Source organism: Dendrobates tinctorius, unplaced genomic scaffold (assembly GCF_039654945.1).
Source record: "Dendrobates tinctorius isolate UK_male_01 unplaced genomic scaffold, ASM3965494v1 ptg000028l, whole genome shotgun sequence".
Lineage (NCBI taxonomy): Eukaryota > Metazoa > Chordata > Amphibia > Anura > Dendrobatidae > Dendrobates > Dendrobates tinctorius.
Genome location: NW_027361696.1, coordinates 88,580,953 through 88,608,829, shown reverse-complemented (window position 1 = coordinate 88,608,829; position 27,877 = coordinate 88,580,953). Strand labels below are relative to the sequence as shown.

General features: G+C 42.9%; 1 protein-coding gene across 1 annotated transcript in view; it reads left to right on the top strand.

Moving 5' to 3' along the window:
- GRIN2D (glutamate ionotropic receptor NMDA type subunit 2D) overlaps positions 1-27,877 on the top strand; it is a 699,139-nt gene that overhangs the window by 479,233 nt on the left and 192,029 nt on the right. The gene's annotated exons all lie outside the window — the stretch shown is intronic.

Genomic DNA, 27,877 nt, shown 5'->3' with positions numbered 1-27,877 from the left:
CTGCTTTCCCCCAGAGGTAGCGTCTCCTGTGCCCCCTGACGAAAACGGTGATCAATACGTATCACCAAACTCATGGCAGACTCCAACGATGCCGGAGTCTCGTACATCAGGAGGGCTTGTTTAACCCTCCCTGATACCCCATGAATAAACTGGCTCCGCAGTGCTGGGTCATTCCACTGTGTGTCTACGGCCCAGTGGCGAAATTCCGAACAATAGTCCTCTGCCAAGCGCTCCCCCTGGCAGAGGGCGCGGATTTTAGATTCCGCTAGAGCCAGTCGGTCAGGATCATCATAAATGAGCCCGAGGGCAAAAAAAACATTATCCACAGAATGAAATGTAACAGAGTCAGCTGGTAAGGAAAATGCCCATGCTTGGGGGTCACCACTCAGTAATGACAACACCAGCCCTACCCGCTGGGCCTCATTACCTGAGGAGATGGGCCGCATGCGGAAGTATAACTTGCAGGCCTCCCGAAATACGACAAATTTGCTGCGATCCCCTGAAAATCTTTCTGGCAGCGGAAACTTCGGCTCTGCACCGATACCTGTAGATGCCGTTTGCACCTTCGCTACTACCAGGCCCTGCTGCTGAACTGCCCCTTTCAACTCAGAGACCTGTATGGACAGCGCCGCCAACTGGCGGGTTATGGAATCTAATGGATCCATGGACTCCTGAAAAAATGTGGGCCGATTATAATGTCATGGGGGCTTAGTTCCACTAAGGCTGTAATACCCGGGGCCCCTGTGATGTCCCTATAACTAGGGGAAACCCTGTCTGACCCTCAACCCAGGGTTTTTGCTGATGGTGCAAATGCCTGAGCCTCCAACCTTTCCTTGTCTCCTGCTCAGCCCTCCACCCTCCACCCAGTGAGGAGTCACACCACCAAAGCCCCTACACAAATTATGACATACAGGGAGAACTTAAACTGCACTGCGCCGCACACACACAGGAATATACAGTAATGTGAACAGGGCACAACTAAACACAAATAGGGGAAGAAGAAAGGATAACGACGGATCATACACCACCAGATATGAATCTCTCTCTCTGCAACACCTCCACTCCAGACCGGAACCACTTGGTATGAAACACAAGCTATAATCGGCGACGCCCATAGGCCAGCATGACTATTTAAAGACCGTGGGCGTGACTAACCATCCAACCTGGTCTCCAGCAGGATTAACCCCTGAGAGCCTGAAGATCAAGCCGGCGCCACTGAGGCTATAGTGGCTGGAGGTAGAACTACCTCTGCTGCCGGATGCTGTGGTGTGAACAGCGTCCAACATGACAATATCAAGCCAAAGGCATCAAACACTGAACAAATCATCAAAAGGCTTTTGCATGATACTGGGCTGTGAGATACTACTACTGTTTCTCTTATTCATTCTGGTCTTGACTATTGTAACTCTCATCTAATCAGTCTCCCTCTCACCAAACTCTCCCCTCTCCAATCTGTCTTGAATGCTGCAGCCAGGATCATATTCCTCGCCAATCGTTACACTGATGCCTCTACCTTGTGCCAGTCATTACACTGGCTACCCATCCACTCCAGAATCCAGTACAAACTTATTACCTGCACCCACAAAGCCCTCCATGGCTCAGCACCACACTACATCTCCTCCCTTGTTTTAGTATACCACCCTACCCGTGCCCTCCGTTCTGCTGATGAGGTTAGCATCCTGTCACGTGGACCTGTCCAGTGTGACGTGACCCACAGGCCGGTAACTGAAGCAACAAGATGTGGCACGTGAAGCTGTCCTGTGTGACACGGCCCGCAGGCCGGAAAATGTAAACAACAAGACAAGGGTGAGGGAACACAGTTACAGTGGTGGGCCCTGTGATAGGGAAAGGGGATGTGGAGACCTCCTGCACTCCCCTGAATCAGTGTCCCTAACGCTCCTAACGTTCCCAATGCCGGTTCCGCATCGGGCGCTGCTCAGGATACCTGTCGCCCTAGCACACCCTACATCTATCCCTTGCTAGGGAGCAGGGTGGCGCGGGCACTGGCCCCACCGCTGTACTAATACACACAAAGGGAAAACACAAACAGGGGAACACCATTTAGCTTTACTCTATTGCTCTTGCTCCTGGCAACAGAGTCCACCACCAGAATGCCGCTCTCATCCTGAATCGCTGCCACCAAGCTCTGTCAGAGCTACAAGAAAATCCCCTATGACTCGTTCCACACCAGGGCTCTGACCGTGCTGCAAGGAGCTCTCTCCAGCTCCTTCCTCCACCAGGGATGGTTGGAAATGAATACTATCACCAACACTGATTGCAACACCTGTGACTCTTTTACAGCAGAGCCAGCAATCACACCTGCATTATAAATGTGCACTTAACTAAAGAAACAGAGTGCAATGACGCTCACCACCACCAGGGGCAAACTTAGAACAAACGACACCACAGTGCAATAATCCAAATGGCCACCGGGGACAAAAACATCTCTAAGCACAGCTTGAGAAAAAAAAAAAGGTTACCTGTGCTTTTACCAGTCCTGATCCTGCATGGATCATGACAGTACCCTCCCCTTTATGAGGGGCCTCTGGACCCTCAAGACTGCTCCCCATCAGGGAACTACCTACAGCGGGGATGCCCAGACCCAGAGTTCACCCCAGCAACTACCTGCACGTCAGGTTGATGACAAACGAGCCCGCTGGTATTGGCAACGTCTGTTCTGGAGGCACCACACATCCCCAAAGCGCTGACCTGGTGAACGAGTTGTGTATGTGTATGTTTGGTATGAGCTGGCAACACTCCACAACACACTTCTACTGGATGTTTTTTGGTGGCCACCCATACATGCTCGTTCACACACAGGTCCGGACCTGAACGTTTATTGCCACTCGTTCATTTGTCACCATTTGGAGAACTCTTTCTGGGACTGACAACAGAGGTGTACCCCTGCGTCACCACACTCACACCCCCGCACTTCACCAAGGGGTACACCACCCTCCAACCCCTTCCACCACGAGGTCTGCGCCTCCCAGGGTTGGCAAATGGTGATAGTTGAGACTTGCCCCTACTCTCCTGCAGCACATCTGCTGCTCTCACCAGAAAGGAAGGGGTCCATTGAAGAGAGGCGGCAGAGACAGTAGTTCCTAGGCAGCAGCCCTTACACGAGTGCCCCCAGCTGACCACTTCCCTCGCCTGCCAATCTATTACCGGGTTGTGTCTTTTCAGCCAAGGGAGGCCTAAAACAATAGGTACTGGCATTCCCTCCAAGACGTAGCACGATAAGGACTCCTCATGATGTCCTATACACAGATGGATATTCTCTACAACCTTGGTCAAGCTCCCCTGGCTCAGTGGAACAGAGTTTATGGCCTGGATGCTTATGGGCTGGGCTAGCGTCCTACACCTCAGACCATGAGTCTGGACAAAGCGAGCATCTACCAGACTGACTCCTGCTCCGCTGACCACAAGCACCGGTATCACCTCCGGTACCCCGCCAGCCAAGACCTCTGCTGACATGGTACCTTGGGAGGGCAAAATGGAGGAAATGTATACTCCCTGGTCACCTCCCTCCAAGCGATCAGGGGAATGCAGCTTCTCAGATGGCACAGATAATTTGGCGCGTAATGGGCAAGCCTTCAGGGCATGACCAGTCTGCCCACAGTACAAACATGCCGACACCACTCCCCGAACCGTAGGCAACTCCGAATACAAACTAGCTACACCTACTTGCATAGGTTGGTCTGGAGACTTGGCATGAACTGGGCAGGCTCTCATAAAATGGCCAGGCTTCCCACAGGAAAAGTATACCCCCCCACCATGACGAGCCGCAGACGCCCCCTTTTTTTGTCTCAACAACACCAGGCTGTCTGGGTTCCTCCGCCCGCACTGGAGGGTCCTCCTCCCTAGCGATGACATCAGGGGGCACTTTTTGTATATGTCTTTCCCTGAGGCATCTGTCCACCTGGATGGCAAGGGACATGGCGGCCTCCAGCGACCTGAGGGCGGCGTACTGCACCAGAGTATCCTGCAACTTTGGAGACAAACCCTGCACAAATTGACTCCTAAGTGCAGGGTCATTCCACTGAGTGTTAGTGGCCTATCTCCTAAACTCTGAGCAGTACTCCTCAGCAACCCGGGCTCCATGTTTACACCTATGGATTCGTGATTCCGCCAGGGTGACGCCATCAGGATCCCCATACACAAGCGCCAAAGCCGCAAAAAACTCATCCACGGACACCAATGATGGAGAATCGTCCAGTAGGGAGAAGGCCCAGGATTGGGGATCCCCTTTAAGAAGGGACATAATGATTCCCACCCGTTGCTCTTCACTCCCTGATGAACGAGGGCGCAGCCTGAAATACAATTTACAGGCTTGCTGGAATACCAAGAATTGATCTCTTCCTCCAGAAAATCTGTCAGGGAGGGATATCTTGGGTTCTGGCTGAGCCTGTCTCTGAACCAAGCCCCCAAAGCCCACGAACTGCTGCAGTTGCTGCACCAACTCACTGCGCAGCCCCCTAATCTCATCAGTAAGGGTCTGCAGCATTTGGACAAAGGTCTCAACTGGGTCCATGGCTCAGCAGAAAAAAAATTATCGGTTGGTGATAATGTCACGTGGACCCGTCCTGTGTGACGCGACCCGCAGGCTGGTAACCGAAGCAACAAGACGCAGCACGTGAAGCTGTCCTGTGTGACACGGCCCGCAGGCCGGTAACTGTAAACAACAAGACAAGGGGGAGGGAACACAGTTACAACGGTGGGCCCTGCGATAGGGAAAGGGGACATGGAGACCTCCTGCACTCCCCTGAGTCAGTGTCCCTAATGCTCCTAATGTTCCCTATGCCGGTTCCGCACCAGGCGCCGCTCAGGATAACTGTCGCCCTAGCACACCATACACCTATCCCTTGCTAGGGAGCTGGGTGGCGCAGGCACGGGCCCCACCGCTGTACTAATACACATGAAGGGAAAACACAAACAGGGGAACACCACTTAGCTTTACTCTATTGCTCTTGCTCCTGGCAACAGAGTCCACCACCAGAATGCAACTCTCCTCCTGAATCGCTGCCACCAAGCTCGGTCAGAGCTACAAGGAAATCCCCTATGACTCCTTCCACACCAGGGCTCTGACCGTGCTGCAAGGAGCTCTCTCCAGCTCCTTCCTCCACCAGGGATGGTTGGAAATGAATACTATCACCAACACTGATTGCAACACCTGTGACTCTTTTATAGCAGAGCCAGCGTTCACACCTGCATTATAAATGTGCACTTAACTAAAGAAACACAGTGCAATGACGTTCACCACCATCGGTGACAAACTTAGAACAAACAACACCGCAGTACAATAATCCAAATGGCCACCGGGGGCAAAAACATCTCTAAGGCTGGTTTCACATTTGCGTTTTTTAGCGCTGGAAAAAAACGCTAACCTGCGCATGCGTTTTTTCCCCTATATTTAACATGGGTGCGCATACCTGCGCGCTTGTAAGCGCATGTATGCGATTTTCATGCGCTGCGTTTTTTTGGGGTGTGCGTTGTGATTTTCCAGACGCAGCATGTTGCATTTTTTGGTCCTGCAAAAAAGCGCATGCGCACATATGCGCACGTTTTGCGCTAAAAATGGCCATTATAGCCTATGGATGCGCATATGTGCGCACTGGCATGCTCATGTATGCGTTTTTTTGCATATGCGATTTTTTTTTTTAACCATGGAATTTAGGGGTTTGGGTTAGAGTTAGGGTTAGTTAAGGAGGTTTAGGGTTAGGGTTAGGGTCAGGGTCAGGGTTAGGGTTGGGGTTTGGGTCAGGGTTAGGGTTAAGTATGGTTTGGTTAAGGGTTAGGGTCAGAGTTAGGGTCAGGATTAGGGTTAAGTATGGTTTGGTTAAGGGTTAGGGTCAGGGTCAGGGTTAGGGTTAGGGTTAGGGTTAGGGTCAGGGTTAGGGTTAAGTATGGTTTTGTTAAGGGTTAGGGTCAGAGTTAGGGTCAGGATTAGGGTTAAGTATGGTTTGGTTAAGGGTTAGGGTCAGGGTTAGGGTTAGGGTTAGGGTCAGGGTTAGGGTTAAGTATGGTTTTGTTAAGGGTTAGGGTCAGGGTTAGGGTTAGGGTTAGGGTCAGGGTCAGGGTCAGGGTCAGGGTTAGGGTCAGGGTTAGTTAGGGTTTAGGGTTTGGGTTAGGGTTAAGTATGATTTGGTTAAGGGTTAGGGTCAGGGTTAGGGTTAGGGTTAGGGTCAGGGTTAGGGTTAGGGTTAGTAAAGTCATGGTTTGGGTTAGTGTGAGGGGACATCCAATGTCGGAAAAAAACGCAAACGCGGTAAAAACGCACTAAAAACGCATACAAACGCTTAAAAACGCTGCGTTTTTTTCATGCATGCTCATAAAAATGCTTGAAAAAAACGCAGCAGTTGTATGCTTTTGTATGCGTTTTTTCAATGCGTTTTTTTGCGGGAAAAACGCGCTGCAAAAAAAAGCAAGTGTGAAACTAGCCTTAGCACAGCTTGAGGAAAAAAAGGTTACCTGTGCTTTTATCTGTCCTGATCCCGCATGGATCATGACACATCATCAATAATCAGAACCTCCCACTCCCGTCTCCAAGACTTTACACGTGCTGCGCCAATTCTTTGGAATGTACTTACCAGGTCAATACGATTAGCCTCCAGTCCCCACAATTTTAAGCGTGCCCTGAAAACGCATTTATTCAGACTGGCCTTCCGCCTCAACACATTAACCTAATCTATCCCTGTGTGGCACAGTCAAAAGTTTTACCACAACCAGGTTCCCCGCATCATGTTCCCACATGCTTTATGCATCTATTAGCCCTCTGTGTCTGTACTGTTACACACTTAACATTATGGCTGGTCCAAACAATCAGGGCAAATGTTTACCACCTTTTGTGTCTACCTCTTTCCTCATTGACTGTAAGCTTGCGAGCAGGGCCCTCATTCCTCTTGGTATTTGTTATAATCTATGTGATTATTGTTATGTTGTAATGTCTATTGTCTGTACAAATCCCCTCTGAAATGTAAAGTGCTGCGGAATATGTCGGTGCTATAGAAATAAAATGTATTATTATTACCAACGCTTTCAAAGGCTATCATGGTGTAGACCAAGACGGCAAGGGTGGCTGGAAAGGAGGGCTATCCAGATCAGCGACAAATCACAATTTTGCCCTGGATCCAATGATAGCCCAAGATTTTTTGGAGACCATGTCGGCAATGCCTTAATGTAATTTTCGTGAGAGAAAATAAAGCTATCCTCATGAGCTATTTTTCAAACTGCAGCATCTCCAGACTTGTCTCCCATTGAGCACATCTATCACATTATTGGTTGGCAATTGCACTAGAAGCTGTCAATAGCAGATCTTAATAATGTGCCCAAGTGCAGAGACAACATTCTTGAACCATTAATAGCCTAATTAATAGCAGCTCGGGCTGTAACTGCTGGGATTTCTGTGTGTAGGACACATTCTCCATACTGAATGAATGTTGTTTATATTTATTAATTTCCAGATCAGTTTCATGTCTATAGATTCTGTGATTTTCATAATTCCATGACTTTTTTTGGGGTTGCAGTTTCACGATTGTGAAGTTTATATTAATTATATTTCTAAATTTTTCTTTATTGAAAACGTCATAAAGAGAAAAAAAATTCAAAAACCAAAATTGTGGTTTTGCAGTCAACACATCTCCCTGCAAAAAACAACCAATCAAGATTAAATACATACTCCATTATTATTTTATAAAAAGTGTCAGCATATCCTGCAGAAAACAAACTCTTAGGGTGAGTGCACATAGTGCGGATTCAGCTGCGGCTTTTTCCGCACGTATTTGCAGGTAAAACCGCAGGTAAAGTGACCTGCGGCTTACAGTATCTGTAGATTTGCTTGCAGTTTTCCCCTGTGATTTGACACCTGGACAATGGGTGTCAAACCACTGCAGAATCCGCAGAAAGAATTGACATGCTGCGGATTTAAAATTTAAAAAATTGAAATCCCATTGGTCTGCATTGTAGTGTACAATGCCTGCGGAACTGCTGCGGATCCGCAGGGCAAAATCCGCTGCAGATCCACAGCAGAATCCGCAACGTGTGCATATATCCTAACATGTCTCAGAGAATCATGACATAAGCCAATTTCTTTTGTTACACATTTCAATTTTTTTCACGAATTAGATAAAATAAAAGAATAAGCAAGTTTCACATTACCATAATTGTACTTGCCTGATGAATCATGTTGCCTATTTCACTGCCTTTGCAAATCTTTTTTCCATTTTTAGTCCATTATATAATAAAGTTAATGGTGTCATTCAAAACTACAACTCATTTCACAATATAAAACCAAGCCCTTGTGCTGACACATTGACGGAAAAATAAAAAAGTTATGGCTCTTGGAAGAAAATGAGCAAAAAGTGCAAAAATGAAAAAATTGCTCCAGCAGGAAATAATTTATTTAGCTAGTAATTTGGAAAATGATATGGATTTTTTATAGCAAATATTTGCGAAAAAAAAAATTAAACTATAGCTCATTTTCTAATGATACATTTTCACTAAATAAAATGTGGATTGTGAGTGTAATATGTCTAGTGTACTATGTATCTACTCTATGTGCCCTACTCTTTTGTTCCTTATAAACCTTGGCTTTGAGCAAAGGAGAAGACAAGTCACAATTATTACCCCTCTTTGGAAAATTGCAGGGAAAGTGTTTCCCTTTATTTCTCACATTTATAGTATTTTTCTTTTCATCTTGTGGATGGCCTTGTGCCCAGTGTTTTTCAGTATTGCTACAAATTTAAAATGAACGAGTATTCTCAGTGGGTGAAATGTGCCTTAAAAGTGCCAATTATTATTGCTGTAAGTGACAAAGTCTGTTTGCGAAGAACGTTAGAGGAAACAAGGAAGAAAAAAATTAAATCTGTATTTTATTATTTTTTAAGATTCCCTAATTTAGCTGCTAGGATTTGATTCACTTTACTTTGAATTTAGATAGAATCGAAAAGGCAAAAGCAATATGAAAGGTTCAACTGCATATTAATATAATGCATTAGCGTCAGTCTATCAATCCAATCTGTTGTCGGTTTCTACTGAGTTCCAACTTAAATTTTTCCCTTAACTTGGATTTTATAGTGAAAAAGGCAATAAGCTTGTCTCAATGTTTTTAAAAATATTAAGTAAAAAAAAATAAAAGTTCATATCACTTCCCATTCAAAATAAAACAATAAAGAAAAAAAATACACATTTCATATTGACGTTTTCAGAATCGCCCAAGCTATCAATTTATAAAAAGAATAAATGCGATCGGCAAACGGCGTAACGAGAATAAAAGTCAAAGCGCCAGAATTATTATTTTTTGGTTGTCAAAACATATCTACACCAAAATGGTATCAATAAAAAGTTTCCCCTCACCGTGGCCCAGATCATGAAAAATGTAGATGCTACGGGTCTCGGGAAATGGTGACTTTTTTTTTACAAGACTTTTTATTTTTTTCACAACTTAAATAAAAAAAGAACCTATACATGCTTGGTATCTCCAAACTTGTAATGACCTGGAGAATCATAATGGCAGGCCAGTTTTAGCACTTATTAAATATGGTAAAATAGCAACAACAAAAAAACAATTGCGGAATTGCACTTTTTTTGCAATTTCACCGCACTTTGAATTTTTTTCCCATTTATAGTACACTATATGGCAAAATCAATGGCTGCATTCAAAAGTACAACCTGTCCTGCAAAAAAACAAGCCCTCACATGGCCACATTGATGAAAAAATTAAAACGTTATGGCTCTGGGAAGAAGGGGAAGAAAAAAAAACAGAAACGCAAAAATGGTAAAACCCAAAGTGGTGAAGGAGTTAAACTGCTAAGGAGCAAATATAATAGAAGCAAATCAAAGGAAGAGAAATAAGGTAAGGATGTGCTTCATGCTTCATCTTGTAATTTCCCTTTCACTCTCAATAATAATTATTAAATACACAGTAAACTAATATATTTTAAATTTGAAATTGTGGAAACTGGTGCGAAAATGTAGATAAAATACGAGAAGAACAAAATATAAGGAGCTGAGCATTGAAAAATGAAAGATAGAGAAAAACATTAATTCATTTTTATACCAAGCTATGCAAATAATTAATTGCAATCCAGCAAAAATCAGTGGTGCATTTTAATGGAGCAGCTAGCAGTACTAATTACATGTATCTGATATTTATAATTATATCATTAAAATATTTTGAGGCTAATCTATGTAACAAATCCTCAGTGTGTACTGAACTCATACCGTCGTGTGCTGCAGTAATCATTAAAAGGCAATTGCAGTCAAATTCTCCTACATCATGAAATCCATATTCTTCTTCCCAGGGTGCAGTAGCTTAGTAGTTATATTTGGTGCTTAGAAAGATATTTAACATTAAATGGGATTAAATGGCAGGGATACAGTCTTTCTGTATTGGGATTTCCACTTTTATCTATTGAATGACACTGGCAGTTTATAGTTGCATGCTAGTCAGTATAATTCTATGGATTGCCGCTAAAGCTTCACAAACTCTCGCTATAAAAAGGGACTTTGTGCTACGGCTGCTTACTTTTTTTTTTATTAGGTAGAAATATGATCTAGAGTACAATTTTGAAACATAAGAAAAAATTAGGAGAAAATAATGTTTTAATATTTCCTATCCAGCTTAACTATAGAATTGATAAGAGTCATGTGAATAATCTACTTTGAGTCGAATTTCTTGAAATGTGCAGTTCTATGAAAATTTGACCACATTGAGGTTTATTAGCGAGCATCTCTTTAAGGACTGCCTCACACATACGTAGACAATGGACGAGCACTTTCCGATGTTCTATCAGATAACCATCCCTTCAGGTGATATGTACCTCTACAGATGGGCATTTCTTGTTGGTCACTGCCATCAATCCTTCCTCTTGGCATACTTTATGCATTCATATCAGGCTGCCTCTCTTATTTTGGTAACAGCCTCAGCCTTTTTCTATTGGTATTTCATGTACTATTTCCTCATTGTTTGCCTTACTATGATCAGCTCAGCTCTTACCTTGTAGCACTTGCTACAGGGCAAGTGAGAAGAGTCAAGCAAAGTGCCAGAATTGGCACATCTAATAGATGTGCCTTTTCTTGGCAGCTGTTGGCTGCTATATTTAGGCTGGGGGGCCAATATCCATGGCCCCTTACCAGCCTGAGAATATCAGTCCTCACCTGTGAGCTTTAGCAAGGCTGGTTGTCAAAAATGGGGGGGACCCCACGATATTTTTTTTAAATTATTTTTTAAATAATTACAAAAACAGCATGGGGATTTAACATAGTAACATAGTAAATTTATTTATATTTATACATTGTAATAAGATCACCCCTAAGCCTTCGATTCTCCAAACTAAATAACCCCAAGTGTAATAACCTGTGTTATGAATGAGTCACCGAAGGAGGAAAAAACAAAAATGCAAGCTAAGTCCAGAAAACTGGAGTGGTTGGTAGCTATCGGATTGCAGACCCCTGATCCTATCCACAACAACTAACAGTAGCCGTGGGGGGTTCCTATGATGCCCTAGACACCTCGATCACAGCCGGAGAACTAAATAGGCCTAAAGAAAGAAAGGGGAAATCTAAACTGCCCCAGAGCAGACCCCAAAGCAATAGGCAGCCCCCAACATATAATGACGGTGAAGCAAGACGAAAACACTAACACAGATAGAAAGATAGGTTGAGCAAACAATGGGGCCCAAGCTAACTAAAAAGGACAGGATAGAAAAGCTGCTGTCTGCAATCCATAAAAACCCCTGCCAAAAAATGTGCCAACCGTCTGATAGGAAAAACAGGCCCTGAAGTCGCTAGGACTTCAAAAAGACTATATCAGCACTCAGGTAAATTCTGAAGACAGAGCAAAGAGACAAACTGATCAGAGACAAAAATGGAACTCAGCACATCCCCGACCGGGGATAGCTGAACTCCAAAAAACAAGGAAAACAAAACAAAACTAATAAGTTCAATAGCAGAGCAAAAACTTATCTTTGGGAAGCAGGAATCAGACTGGTCTCCAAGAATCCAGCAGAGAAATCACCAGCGACTCAGAAGGGCGTCGGCTGCCTTATATCCAGTCAGAATTTCCTGTTACCCAGTCATCATCTACCAGACCAGGTATTTGGTAATCAGCCTCACTACCTTCCTTCACCAGAAGAGGGAGTTCATCAGACTTCGACGGTGAAGGGGAAAATGAACTCACAACAGTACCTCCCCCTTGAGGAGGGGTCACCGAACCCTCATCCACGCCACCAGGGCGATCAGGATGGGCCCGATGAAAGGCACGAACCAATCTTTCGGCATGAATATCGGATGCAGGGACCCAAGAATTATCCTCCTGACCATAACCCTTACATTTAACCAAATACTGGAGTCTCCGTCTAGCCAGGCGAGAATCCAGTATCTTCTCAACCTCATATTCCACATTACCTTCAACCAATACAGGGTCAGGAGGTGCCACCACAGGAACTACTGGCTCAACAAACCTCTTTAACAGAGACTTATGAAACACGTTATGGATCTTGAATGTAACAGGAAGAGCCAATCGAAAAGAAACTGGATTAAGAATCTCCAAAATCTTGTAAGGTCCAATAAATCTAGGTTTAAACTTTGGAGAAGCCACCTTCATAGTGATATTTTTTGATGACAACCAAACCATATCACCCACCTTAAACTGGGGACCAATGGTCCTATGCCGGTTGGAAAACCAATGGGCCTTTTCCTGGGAGAGAGACAACTTATCCACCACTTGGTCCCAGATCTGGTGCATTCTCTCCACCACAGTGTCAACACCTGGGCAGGCAGAAGGCTCCACCTGCCCTGAGGAGAATCGAGGATGAAACCCAAAGTTACAAAAAAAATGGTGACATCAAAGTGGCAGAACTAGCTCTATTATTTAAAGCAAATTCGGCCAAGGGCAAAAATGTAACCCAATCATCCTGATCAGCAGAAATAAAACATCTCAAATACGACTCCAAAGTCTGGTTTGTTCTCTCCGTCTGCCCATTGGTCTTAGGGTGAAATGCAGAGGAGAAGGAGAACTGAATTCCCAGCTTGGAACAAAAAGTCCTCCAAAATCTAGACACAAACTGAACTCCTCTGTCAGATACAATGTTCTCAGGAATCCTGTGCAAGCGAACCACCTGTTGCACAAACAAGGGCACCAACTCTGAGGAAGATGGCAACTTAGGGAATGGTACAAGATGGACCATCTTAGAGAATCTATCACAAATCACCAAATAACAGTCATTCTCTGAGAGACAGGCAAATCAGAGATAAAATCCATTGAAATATGGGTCCAAGGCCTCCTGGGCACCGGCAAAGGCATCAACAACCCACTAGAGTGAGAACAAGGTTTAGACCGAGAGCAAGTCCCACAGGACTGCACAAAATTCCTGACATCACGAGACAAGGTGGGCCACCAAAAAGACTGACTCACCAAATCTCTAGTACCAAAAATACCTGGATGACCAGCCAATGCAGAGCAATGAACTTCAGACATCACTCTCTTTCTCCACTGGTCAGGAACATGCAATTTTCCGATGGGACAACGCTCAGGTTTGTCCTCCTGAAACTCTTCCAGAGCACGTCTCAAATCGGGCGAGATGGCAGAAAGAACTACCCCCTCACCTAAGATGGTAGCAGGCTTGGTCACAACAGGAGAATCCGCAAAGAAACTCCTAGAGAGGGCGTCTGCCTTGACATTCTTAGTGCCTGGAAGAAAAGAGACCACAAAATCAAAACGTGTGAAAAACAAGGCCCACCTAGCCTGTCTAGGATTCAAGCGTTTGGCTGACTCCAGGTAAATCAAATTCTTGTGGTCAGTAAGGACCACGACTTGATGTTTATCTCCCTCCAACCAATGTCTCCACTTCTCAAATGCTCATTTCATGGCTAACAGTTCCTGATTCCCCACATCATACTTATTTTCGGATGGGGAGAACTTTCGGGAAAAGAAAGCACAGGGATTCATTTTAGATGTTACAGGATCTTTTTGGGACAAAACAGCTCCTGCACCAATCTCAGAAGCGTCCACCTCTACCTGAAACGCGAGTGAGACATCAGGTTGCCGCAAAACCGGAGCAGTAGTGAACCTTCGCTTCAGCTCCTGAAAGGAAGAAACAGCCTCGGAGACCAATTCAGCACATCAGCACCATTCTTAGTCAAATCAGTCAATGGTTTGGCAATACCAGAAAAATTAGCTATAAATTTACGATAAAAATTAGCAAAACCCAAAAATTTCTGGAGGGCCTTCAAAGAAGTGGGCTGAACCCAATCATAAATGGCCTGTACCTTGGCCGGGTCCATTTCGATAGTTGACGGAGACAAAATAAATCCCAAAAATGAAATCCTCTGTACACCAAAAAGGCATTTTGATCCCTTGACATACAGGGAATTATCCCTCAAAATCCGGAACACAGTCCGAACATGTTCCACATGAGAGTCCCAATCCTTGGAAAAGATCAAAATATCATCCAGATAGATGGTCAAAAATTTATCCACCAAGTCTCGGAAAATATTATTCATGAAGCACTGGAAGACAAAAGGGGGCATTAGTGAGCCCAAAAGGCATCACCAGGTACTCAAAATGTCCCTCCGGAGTATTAAACGCCGTCTTCCATTCATCCCCATGCTTAATGCGAATAAGATTATACGCCCCCCTGAGGTCAAGCTTTGTAAACCAGCAAGCACCTTTAACTCTGGAGAATAGATCAGAAATCAGGGGTAACGGATACTGATATTTAACAGTAATTTTGTTGAGGGAACGATAGTCAATACAAGGCCTTAATGACCCATCTTTCTTAGCCACGAAAAAAAAACCCAGCACCTACGGGTGAAGAGAATGGTTTAATATGACCCTTCTCCAACGACTCCTTAATATAGGATCGCATAGCCTCGTGTTCGGGTACAGATAAATTGAAAAGTCGACCCTTGGGAAATTTACACCCAGGGCTCAGCTCAATTGCACAGTCATAACTCCTATGAGGAGGCAAAGACGCAGACTCATTCTCACTAAATACATCATAATAATCAGCCAAATAGTCAGGAACATCATACGACTGGGGAGAGGTGGAGAAAACAGGAGCATCACTAAGGGCACACCGACAACCCCAACTCACCACAGACACAGATTTCCAATCCAAAACTGGATTATGGATTTGCAACCAGGGAAACCCCAGAACGATGGTATCATGCAAATTATGCAACACCAAAAATCTGCAATTTCCTTGATGGTCTGGGGCGACCCGCATTACCACCTGGGTCCAAAACTGAGGTTTATTCTTCGCCAAAGGAGTAGCATCAATACCCCTCAAAGGGATAGGCGTCCGCAGAGGTGTCATAGGAAACCCACAACGTTTAGCAAAATCCAAGTCCATCTGGTTCAGAGCTGCTCCCAAATCCACAAAAGCCTTAGCGGAAAATGTGGACAGGGAGCAGATCAGAGTAATTGCCAGAAGAAACTTAGGTTGAACACCACCCACAGCAAATGTGTGTGCAAAACATTTCTCTCGTTTAGGACAGACAGAAATAATATGCGAGGCATCACCACAGATGAAACACAGCTTATTACGCCTTCTGAACTCCTGACGTTGTGCCCTAGATAAAACTCTATCACATTGCATAGGTTCAGACATTTGTTCAACAGGTGGCAACACCTCTCGTGCAGTTTTGCGTTCACGCAAACGCCGATCAACCTGAATGGCTAATGACATAGAATCGTCAAGACCAGAGGGAACAGGAAATCCCACCATAGTATCTTTTACGGTTTCTGACAAACCCTTCCGAAAGGGAGCTGCCAAGGCACCATCATTCCAGGTAGTAAGGACCGCCCACTTTCGAAAATTTTGACAGTACAACTCTGCAGAATCACGACCCTGGCTCAATGCCAACAGGGCCTTTTCAGCCTGATCAATAGCACTAGGTTCATCATACAACAACCCCAAGGCCTGAAAAAATGCATTCACATCAGTCAGAATAGGATCATCAGGTTTCAAAGAAAACTCCCAATCCTGGGGATCGCCGCGCAGCAAAGAGATGACAATTTTAACCTGCTGCGCGGAGCTCCCCGATGAGTTAGGCTTCAAGGCAAAAAATAATTTACAATTATTCTTAAAATTCAAAAATTTAGACAGATCCCCGAAGAACACATCAGGAGTAGGGATCTTTGGTTCAGCAGCATGTGAATGAGCAAGATAGGCTGAAATTCCCCGCACTTCAGCAGTGAGCTGCTCCACATGATCAGATAATTGCTTAATCTCCCTTGAGAAAAAATTCCTCCTACGGCCTCAGAGAAATAGAGGAAAAAATATACACAAAAAAAAAATTCTGACACTTTTTTTTTTTTCTTTTACAATTCTCTCCTGCTATTGAGTACCCTAGAATCTGCGGTATGGCTGATGATTCTGTTATGAATGAGTCACAGAAGGAGGAAAAAACAAAAGTACAAGCTAAGTCCAGAAAACCGGAGAGGTTGGTAGCTATCGGATTGCAGACCCCTGATCCTATCCACAACAACTAACAGTAGCCGTGGGGGGGTTCCTACGATGCCCTAGACACCTCGATCACAGCCGGAGAACTAAATAGGCCTAAAGAAAGAAAGGGGAAATCTAAACTGCCCCAGAGCAGACCCCAAAGCAATAGGCAGCCCCCAACATATAATGACGGTGAAGCAAGATGAAAACACTAACACAGATAGAATGATAGGTTTAGCAAACGATGGGGCCCAAGCTAACTAAAAAGGACAGGATAGAAAAGCTGCTGTCTGCAATCCGTAAAATCCCCTACCAAAAAATGTGCCAACCGGCTGATAGGAAAAACAGGCCCTGAAGTCGCTAGGACTTCAAAAAGACTATATCAGCACTCAGGTAAATTCTGAAGACAGAGCACAGAGACAAACTGATCAGAGACAAAAATGGAACTCAGCACATCCCCGACCGGGGATGGCTGAACTCCAAAAAACAAGGAAAACAAAACAAAACTAATAAGTTCAATAGCAGAGCAAAAACTTATCTTTGGGAAGCAGGAATCAGACTGGTCTCGAAGAATCCAGCAGAGAAATCACCAGTGACTCAGAAGGGCGTCGGCTGCCTTATATCCAGTCAGAATTTCCTGTTACCCAGTCATCATCTACCAGACCAGGTATTTGGTAATCAGCCTCACTACCTTCCTTCACCAGAAGAGGGAGTTCATCAGACATCGACGGTGAAGGGGAAAATGAACTCACAACAAACCTGTCTTGGTATTGCAGACCCCCTAGTTCCCTAATAACCTTGGTCACTCTTCTCTGCACCCGCTCCAGTTCAGCTATGTCTTTATATGATAATAATAGACCTTTATTACTGCTCGGTTTGCTTGTTGCATGTTCACTATACTGTTATATGGTGCTTCTTTAATGACTCATTTATTGGTGTATACTGCCATTTTTTGATAGCTTATCGCACTCATAAATGTCTTATTGGCATTCGAGTCTGGGACCTCATCGTCACATCTGTTTAGTTATTATATTCACATGTTTGCTTTGTCAGTATTAATAACATTGATTCATATATCTTTTATATTGGAGTGTTCACTTTTCATTTGGTAGTCCTTTCTCTCCTCTTGGTTCCTTACTTAGCATTACTACCTATTTGGCACCTCCTTTTTGCATTTTCTTGACTATTTATGCAATATTTATGGTACGCCCTTATTCCCTACATACAGATTCAGTGACTAGTGATGAGGTAATCTGGGTTACCGTATGTCACTGAGACTGCCTTCCCAGCTTTGCCATTATACTGTGGTGATCTAGGTGAGATCACAGCTAGTTCAGTGAGAAGAACTCACCGCTGCACCGTGAGACTTTTTCTCACTGTGCTAGCAGTGATCTCATCAAGATCACTGCAGTTCAGTGGCCCAGCTGAGAAAGCAGCCTCAGTTACCTGCAGAGATTTTTTGGAATTATTTATTTAGAGCACAGGCGCTGGCTGATGAATACTCCCATCAACCCCCACCTGCTCTGCTTTTATTAGCAGCAGCAGGCGTAGACTGATATGAGTGGTAGTTCCATCAGGCAATGTCAGTGAAGGGAAGTAAACTTTTTACCTCCGATTACAGCTGCGGGCTCACGATGTCATTTAACAGCATTGGAGCTGTGGCTCTGTGCCAGTGGGGATGATTTTACTGCCGATCAGAAGTGGTGTTTGCCGTGTTGTCATGTTTATGACAGCGTGGCAAGCACTAGATGTTCGGGCCCAACATTCCAGTGAATGGTTTCCGTGTTTGGGTATGGGTACTGTTCTGGCACCAGAACCAAACCTTTTTTAACTGTTTGGCCGAATCTGCCTAACCCAAACATCCAGAGATTCGCCCATCACTATGCAGGATGCTATTCCACTCTTGTGATTATATACAATATATGGTTCACACATCTGTCTATTTTCTCCTGGAACAAAAATTATTTATACATTATAAAAAAGTTTTGTGACTATCTGGAAAAATGTAGTAAAGTGTGTGATATTTGACTTAAAGAGGTTTTCCTTGCAAAATGACTTTCAGCCCAGGTTTCTTAATTTAACTTCTGCGAAGTTCATACTTCAAAAGCAGTGAAATGCAGAAAAGAAATGAGCTAATGATTTTTTAGGCAAATCTTCCTCACCATCTAATATACAAAAAAAAATGTCAAGGAAAATCCACTGTAAAAAACTGCTAGAAAGACAAATAAGAGGGTGCATCAGGAAAAACATGAAATGTTTTCCAAGAGAAAAAACTATGCATGCACGTCAGAATCTAAAAGATTCCGTGCGTACATGCTCTAAGAGAAGCTTATGTGACTTTAGTCAGCACATACCCTAAGTATGCAAATTGCTTACATTTGGTCATATGACAGCTCACTCGTGCTGCGAACACATAGAATCATAAAATGGTAGAGTTGGAGGGAACCTCCTGAGTCATCTGGTCCATCCCCCTGCTCAAAGCAGGATTCACTAAATCATCCCAGACAGATGTCTGTCCAGGCTCTGTTTGAAGACTTTCAATGAAGGAGAACTCGCCACCTCTCGTGGCAGCCTCTTCCGCTCATTGATCACCTTCACAGTCAAAGAGCTTTTTCTAATATCTAATACCATGGTAATCATGACAGTGTGCAATGCGCATACAATCTCATTTTGGCAGTCTGCAAACATTTTTCTTCTCAGCTCTTAGACCCTATTTAATTTCATCTGTGTTTAACATCCACGTGATGATTCCAAGTGACAGGACTATTAATATCTTTACTGTTGAATAGTTTGACACTACTGTTTTAGTTTCATTGTTTTTTCTCCTGTATTTTTTTGTTTACCCTTTTCTTTGCAGGAAATAAATGTGCCATCTGTGTGCCTCCCTTGTGTCTGTTTATTATGTACATGTGACATCAGTGTGGCATGTATTTCCATATACATAGTTTCAAAAATGTACATGTGGCACCCCAGGAGTCCAGTTGCCACAGTGGCATTGCCTCCCTCACAGGAGTGATGTCATGCCTGGAAACAAGGAGGGGTCCCGTACCAGGTAACACCAGCATCCAACACTTTCCTGAATTCAGGCCAGAAGGGGGAGCTCTAACATCTGGTTTCAGGGGAGCTTCCCCATAAGTTCTGGCCTTGAGGTGGGGTTAGAGAGTCAGAGAGTCGGAGAGAGAGAGCAGTGAGGGAGGAAGAGGGAAGTCGAGGAGAACCTGGGGAGTGGAGCTGTAACCAAGCTCATCCCAGCAGCTAAATCCAGAGGGCAGGGCACTGCAGGTCTCCTGGCCCCATCAAACACCCATTGGCACAGCAGCACCCCAGAGCCCGGAGCTGCCACAAAGGAGCGACACCTGTAGTAGGCTCTAGCTGCCTGACATATGGGCAAGGACTTAAGGACAAGAAGGAACAGAAGCCCGAGCATAGCTTTAGGAAGCAAGGACCTCAGAGAACAGCACAATAGGTAGTCCTCCAAACCCATCTGGCTTAGTGGACCCTAAATTGCTTCCAGGCTGCCTGAATCTCCATTATCTTCTATTATCAGTGCTCCAGTCTGCACTTCGAGCAATTGAGTAAAGGTAAAGGAAACCACAACCCCTGAGTTTTGTGTCATTCCTCACTCCCTCAGTCCTGCACCCCAACGTCCATGATCCCTTATAAGAACAGTAGCGGTAGCCCTGGGGCCCTGCTCCACCTGTGAGGAGCAGAATCATCCCAGCTGCATCACCATCAACCCCAGTGGACTCCTTAAGCAGCATCAGCCATTCATTGCTGAACACCACAGGTGGCGTCACATTAAATCCCCTATAAACTTTCCCTCAGTATTTTATTGCACACCCAGGGCAATGGACCCTGCTGCCGTGACAACCCCCTGGAGAACTGTCCGACCCGGACAAAGTACTCCATGGCCCTGGTGGGCATTGCATACTTGTTCAAGTACAGTTTCTAATGTTAATAACAGGGAATCTATCTCTAAAAATCAGATGCCATTTGGATGTTCTGTGTGGTATCTGATTTTTTTTGTGCCCCAATAGACTTGAATAGGAGAGTCTCATTTGAGAATCGGAAGGGAATACTTCATGCTGCAATTTTGTATCCATGTGAAAAAAATGGTCTTCTGAGCCCTATTGAGTAGTGATGGGCACACGGCAAACACGGGCTCTGATCAGTACTAAGATCCCCAAGATCAATCCCACAAATATTACCCCACTTGCAGTGGCACTAGGGCAAATGGGAAGACCCAGGCTAAGCACTAGAATTGGTGCATCTAATAGATGCTCCTTTCCTGGGGTGGCCATGGGCTGTGATTTTTAGGCTGAGGGGACAATATCCATCACCCCTTACCAGCCTGAGAATACCAGCCCCCAGCTGTCTGCTATAGCTTTGCTGGTTGTCAAAAATGGGGGACCCCACGCTGTTTTTTAAAATTATTTATTTTTCTAGATAACTAGCCATAATAAATCTGACAGCTAAAGGTTGCATCCCACAACTGTAAGTTTTGCCTGCTCTGGTTATTATAAATAGAAGAGACCCCACATCATTTTTTTATGTATTTATAGCACAGGCACCAGCTGATGAATACTCCCTGATGAATGCTCTCACTGATTTCAGCGACAGCAGGCATAGGCTGATGGGAGTAGTATTCTCTCATCAGCCAACACATGTGACCTGAGGTAGTCTTTTTACCAAAGGTTAAAGGTGCTGGCTCACTCTGTCATCTGACAGCATGGGAACTGCAGCTCTCTGACCGGTGTTAGTGATCTTACCGTCGATCAGAGCCGCTGGCGTTTCTTGCACTGTCATGCAGATTACAGTATGGGAAAGACCCGACAAACAGTAACATGGACTTCCTGGAGACGTCCATGTTCAGGGCCCTTGCCCAAACACTAGGTGTTTGATAAGGACTCCGAACTTTACTATTTGGGTTCACCCATCTATTTAGTTACATAGGATGATATTAAACGCTTGTCTGAACGAGCCTCAAAAGAAGTCTTCTAAGCAGTAAATATAAAAAATACCTTTATATTTCCAAAATGTAGGTTTACTATTTAAAATAATCAAAAATTATGGCTCAAAATGATGAGATATTAAGATAGACAACTTTTCTAAATATGCATGAAATGTATTATCCTGCATGAGCCATTGTGAAAAATTTGGTAACCCAGTTTAATTCTGAACTATCTTAAAGAGAGACTTTCACCAGTTTTTTGCTATGTGATCAGAGAACAGCATCATGTAGTGTCAAATATCCTGATTTCAGTGATGTGTCACTTGCTGGGCTGCTTGATGTAGCTTTCATACCATCACTATTGTATCTGCAAAGTATCAAGTAAAGCTCTGAATGCTGAGATGTGCATAACCCTGCCCACATCACTGATTGGAAACTTTTTATGTACAGTGATGGGGGCAGGGTTGAAGAGGAGGACTAAATGGCAAGTGGCAACTAGTCATCTAGTGATAATCGTCTGCAGATCAAACACTGATTTTTGAAGCTACAGAAAGCAGCCCAGTAAATGACACATCCCTGAATTTAGTGTCACTTCTACATCATGCAGCATTCAGATTAAATAGTAAAACCTACTGACAGAGTCTCTTTAAGGGAAAACTATATCTGCTGCTCTGTGGCAGCTTTCCCTGCTAACAGGTTGTATGAGATTTTTTTTCCCCAGAGAGCTTTTAAAGGAACAGTGCTTCATTAGTAACCATGGGTTCTGTCTGGTAATATGACTCAGCCCATTGAACCAAAGCATTACTGTATTTTGCAGCTAAGCCAGTGTGCTGCCAAAGTATTAAAATAGAAATCTGCCTTCCCTCTGTGACAATATATCTAATATCTGACTATGATTTACATGAGTGGAGTTCTCTTTGATAGCACTGACGATAAATTAGATTTTCTCTGCATACGGTATAGTGTGCAGTTTAGCTGATAATTATGGTACAAGCTGTTGATTTCCTAACGGATGTGCATGTTATCTTTAAAATGTCATCGACAGTCAAAATGCATTGTGCGTAACGTCAGTAAAAGGATATTATCTTGTCTGCACGTGGCTTATTTTTCCATGCACTAACATGCATAGATAAATAATGCATAACTGTTATTCACATCATAATAATGTAAGTGTTATGTGTTTGTTCCTTCGATGGCTCCCTACTGTTTTCTGAATGCCATACCCATTAGGATCCAGTTTGTATGCAAATTATTGTTATTTATATCCTCCTGCCCTCCATCCTTCTTCTAAGTTGACATTCTTTGTTGTTCCCCAGCCTTCTGATGGAATCCTTCGCTTTTCCTCTATGGGTCCCCACAGTACTATTTCACATGTCTGTAGTAATTATACAATAGGATACAATCATCACAACCTTCCTTTGGGAGTAATCTGTTTACTTGTGCATGGCTTTAATAGCAGTAACACTGTGTGCCTTTTCCACCTCATTACCAGATCAACCCAATAATCTGAAAAAAAAAACGTAAGTTCATCTTTTATTTTTCACCTCTAAATCAAGCGGAAAATACTCAGAGACTTTCTGCGTTTCGGCACCAGATGTTAGTGGTTATGCAGATTACTGATCAATATAAAGATGGCCACATCCCATGGTGTCAGTAGTGTTGCTCATTAAAACCTAAAATAAACATTTGTAACCAGGGAAGGTTAGAAATTAAGCTTTGGTTTATAATTATTCAGTATGAATTGCACATTTTCTAGCATTGCTACAATTGACATTGGTAGGCAATGTGTAAATAGGATGTGTCATCGAAGAATGACCAATTGTAAATCATATTTTTATGATACACACTTCTTTTTTTTAAATGTGTTTTTATACTTTTCATATCACTAGAAAAGCTGAAATGTTGCAATTTTTACTGTGGCTTATAAGCCTAATCACTTAACAACATGGCCAATTTCCGTTTTTGCGGTTTCATTTTTTTCTCCCCCATACTTTTTGTAATTTATTGTCCGCATAAACATATAATGACTTGTTTTTCATGGGAAAAATTGTACTTTTGAATGACACCATTCAGTATACCAGAGTGTACTTTAAAATGGGAAAAAAATTCCAAGTGGGGAAAAATTGTGAAGAAAACAGCAATTCTGACATTGTTTTTGTAAACAAATAATACAGTGTACATTTTGTGGTAAAAATGACCTTACAATATGATTTTGCTCAACAATATGATAACGGCAATACCAAACATGTCCAGTTTTTGTACTATTTTAGTGGTGAAAAAAATTCAGAAGTTTGCATAAAAAAAAATCTTTTGAGGTTGTTTTTTTTTCGGAGACCTGTAACATTTGTTTTTTCAGTTGATGGAGTGTTTAACAGCTTATTTTTTGCCGGGCAAAAAAGCTTTTATTGATACCATTTTGTTATAGATGTGACATTTTGGTCCTTTGTTACAGCATTTTTTGGGATAAGGCAGCCACAAAGAAACCCTGATTTTGGCATTCATGATTTTTTTAAATTTATGGGTTAATTATTTTTATATTTTATGCACTGTTCTGAATGTGGCGATACCACATACTTTTTTAAAAAAAATGTAATATCTTTATTTTTAATGGGGAACAAATGGGGGATTTGAACTTTCATGTTTTTTTTCATTTTTTCATATTGCTTAAATCATTTTCTTTATACTTTTCACGGCTCTTATAGTTCCCTAAGGGGACTTGAAGCTGAGATTGTCTGAATGCTTGTGCGACATACATAGCTTGTACTATAGCATTGCTGTATATAGCAAAAATCACTGTCTTCTTTGAAGCTCCATAATGATGAGCATGGAGGTCTTCAGCAGACCCACGGCTGTCATAGCAACCCATCTGCAACCGGCGATAACGATAACCTCCGAGTTTGAGGGCAGAGCAGAGTCCTGCAGTGCACAGGCATTGGGAGAGGTCAGAGAGGTCCGGCACCTGCGCACTGCAGTATTCTGCTTTGCCCTCAACAGGGCAGAGCAGTGCACCTGCGCCGGAGCCACTACAGGAAGGGAAGAAGAGGACGACATCGTACGAAGATGGGAGGCGTCGGACCGGACTGCGACACCCATCGGACCAGACCGCCCCCTCTGGTGAGTATAATCTAACGTGTTTTTCTTATCTTTCAGGTTACATCGGGGGCTTATCTACAGCATTACAGAATGCTGTAGATAAGCCCTGATGTCAATGTCGGCAGCTGATAGGCAAAAAGAGGGTGACAGATTCCCTTTAACAACTTTGATATTGAAGAAATAGAAGTTCAGCTGGTACTACAGCTCTGAACTCTGGTACTACAACTCTGAGACTTGTGTGGAAGAAAAATAGCAATTGTAAGATGAAATATTACAAGCTAAAAATCTTATGGTCAGAAAATACAAAGAGCAGTTAAGAAATAAAACATCTAGACTCTGATCAGACTGCAAAAATTATACACTCAACTTTTTCCAAAATCTTTTTAAATATGGAAATAGAACATGGATAAACAACAGAATAAGAGCTTGTTTAGACAATGGAAGTTTGGGTTCAAGTGTGGTGCATCAAAACATCGGGTCACACTCAGACAAATGTTATTTAATGAGAATAGCAGTCACTGCATGCATGTTTGTCTCCGATAATCAGCTCACACTCAACTATTCAAGTTCTTTGGCCAATGGAAAAAATTGGACTGCACTCCTATGAATAAGTGCAGTTCGATTTTAATGGACAGACTGAATGTAGAAGATGGAGATACTTTTTTATATTCTTCACATCCGACAAAATCAGATCACACTCTGATCAAACTCTTATCAGACTCTGATCAGAAAGTGATTTGCATTATCAGACCAATTTTGCCAGATGAGAGATAAACGGTCATTTGACACTAACCATAGGGGAAGCAGAATAAGTTAAGGGAAATAAAGTGCTGAGATTGGAAAGATAGAAGGATGAGAGAAAAGAAGCATAGAGGGTACAATATTACCCACACAGATCAAGGACAAATAAATAGTGATGAGCGAGCGTGCTCAGATAACATGTTATCTGAGCATGCTCGAGTGTTATCTATGTATCTTGTGCGTGCTTGGATAATATATTTGAGTCCCAGCGGCTGCATCTACTGCCACAGAACATGCTGCTGCAGGGATTCAAATATATTATCCGAGCACGCTCAAGACTTTCGGATAACACCCAAGCTTGCTCATATAACATGTTGTCTGAGCACATTTGCTCATCACTAAGCATAAAACATTTGGAGATCTGAATAAGAGTATGTGCGCGACATGTCTTTGTAAAGCTTCAAAATGCAAAAAAGAATGAACATACAGGTGCTTTTCACAAATTTAGAATATCATCAAAAAGTTAATTTATTTAAGTTCTTCAGTACAAAAAGTGAAACTCATCTACAGTTGTGCTCAAAAGTTTACATACCCCGGCAGAATTTTTGCTTTCTTGGCCTTTTTTCATAGAATATGAATGATAACACCAAAACTTTTTCTCCACTCATGGTTAGTGGTTGGGTGAAGACATTTATTGTCAAACTACTGTGTTTTGTTGTTTTAAATCATAATGACAGCCCAAAACATCAAAATGATCCTGTTCAAAAATTCACATACCTCATTTCTTAATACGATGTATTGCCCCATTTAACATCAGTGATAGCTTGAATTCTTTTGTGGTAGTTGTCGATGACGATCTTTATTTTCTCAGATGGTAAAACTGCCCACTCTTCTTGGCAAAAAGCCTCCAGTTACTGTAAATCCCAGGGTTGTCTAGCATGAACTGTGTGTTTGAGATCATCCAGAGTGGCTCAATGATATTGAGGGCAGGAGACTGAGATGGCCACTCCACAACCTTCACTTTGTTCAGCTTTAGCCAATGATAGGTCAACTTGGCCTTGTGTTTTGGATTGTTGTCATGTTGAAGTGTCCAAGTACGTCCCATGCACAGCTTCTGGGCTGATAAGTGCAAAGTTGCCTCAAGTATTTGATGATAGCGTGCTGCATTCATCTTTACTTCAACTTTTACCAAGTTTCCTGTGCCTTTTGTAGCTCACACATCCCCTAAACATCAGCAATCCACCTCTGTGCTTTACAGTAGGAATGGTGCTCCTTTCATCATAGGTCTTGTTGACCTCTCTCCAAATGTAACGCTTATGGTTGTGGCAAAAAAGTTCAATTTTGGTCTCATCACTCCAAATTACCTTGTTCCAGAAATTTTTAGGCTTGTCTCTGTGCTGTCTTGCCTATTGTAGGCAAGATACTTTGTGGAATTTGCTCAGTAATGGCTTTCTTCTGACGAATCGATCATGCAGTCCATTTTTCCTCAAGTGCCTCCTTATTGTGCATCTTGAAACAGTCACACTGCTAGTTTTCAGGGAGTCCTGTATTTCAGCTGATGTTATTAATTGGCTTTTCTTTGCATTCCAAACAATTATTCTGGCAGTTGTGGACAACATTTTTGATGGTCTACCTGACTTTGGTTTTGTTTTTACAGAGCCCCTGATTTTCCACTTGTTAATCGCAGTTTGAACGCTGCTGACTAGCATTATCTATTCATTGGATATCTTTTTCTATCCCTTTCCTGTTTTATACAGTTAAACTACCTTTTCCATAGATCCGTTGACAAAACTTTTGCTTTCCCCATGACTCACTTTCCAGAAATGTTAATGGCTGGATGAAAGATGCAAGAGTCTGTCTGGATACCAGAAACTCATGCTTTTATGCACACACAATGATTACAAGCCAACAGGTCACAGGTGAGGATGTTACCTTTAGTAGCCATTCAAACCCATTTGTGTCAACTTATGTGCATGTTATCAAGCCAAAACCACCAGGGCATATGAACTTTTGATCTGGAACATTTGGATGCTTTGGGTTGTCATTACGATTTAAAAATAGAAAACACAGTAGTTTGACAATAAATGGCTTCACCCAACTACTAACCATGAGTGGAGAAAAAGGCCAAAAAAGAAAAAATTATGCCGGGGTATGTAAACTTTTGAGCACAACTATATTATATAGAGTCATTACAAACATAGTGATCTATTTCAAGAGTTTATTTCTGTTAATTTTGATGATTATGACTGACAACCAATGAAAACCCAAAAGTCATTATCTCAGTAAATTAGAATACTTTATAACACCAGCTTGAAAAAGTATTTTAAAATCTGAAATGTTGGCCCACTGAAATTTCAGTAAATGCACTCGATACTTGGTCGGGACTCCTTTTGTATCAATTACTGCATCAATGCGGAATAGCATAGAGGCAATCAGCCTGTGGCACTGCTGAGGTATTATGGAATCTAAGGTTGCTTTGATAACAGCCTTCAGCTCGTCTGCATTGTTGGGTCTGCTGTATCTCATTTTGACAATACCCCACAGATTCTCTATGGGGTTAAGTTCAGGCAAGTTTGCTTGCCATTCAAGCAAAGTGATACTGTTATTTTTAAACCAGGTATTGATACTTTTGGCAGTGTGGACAGGT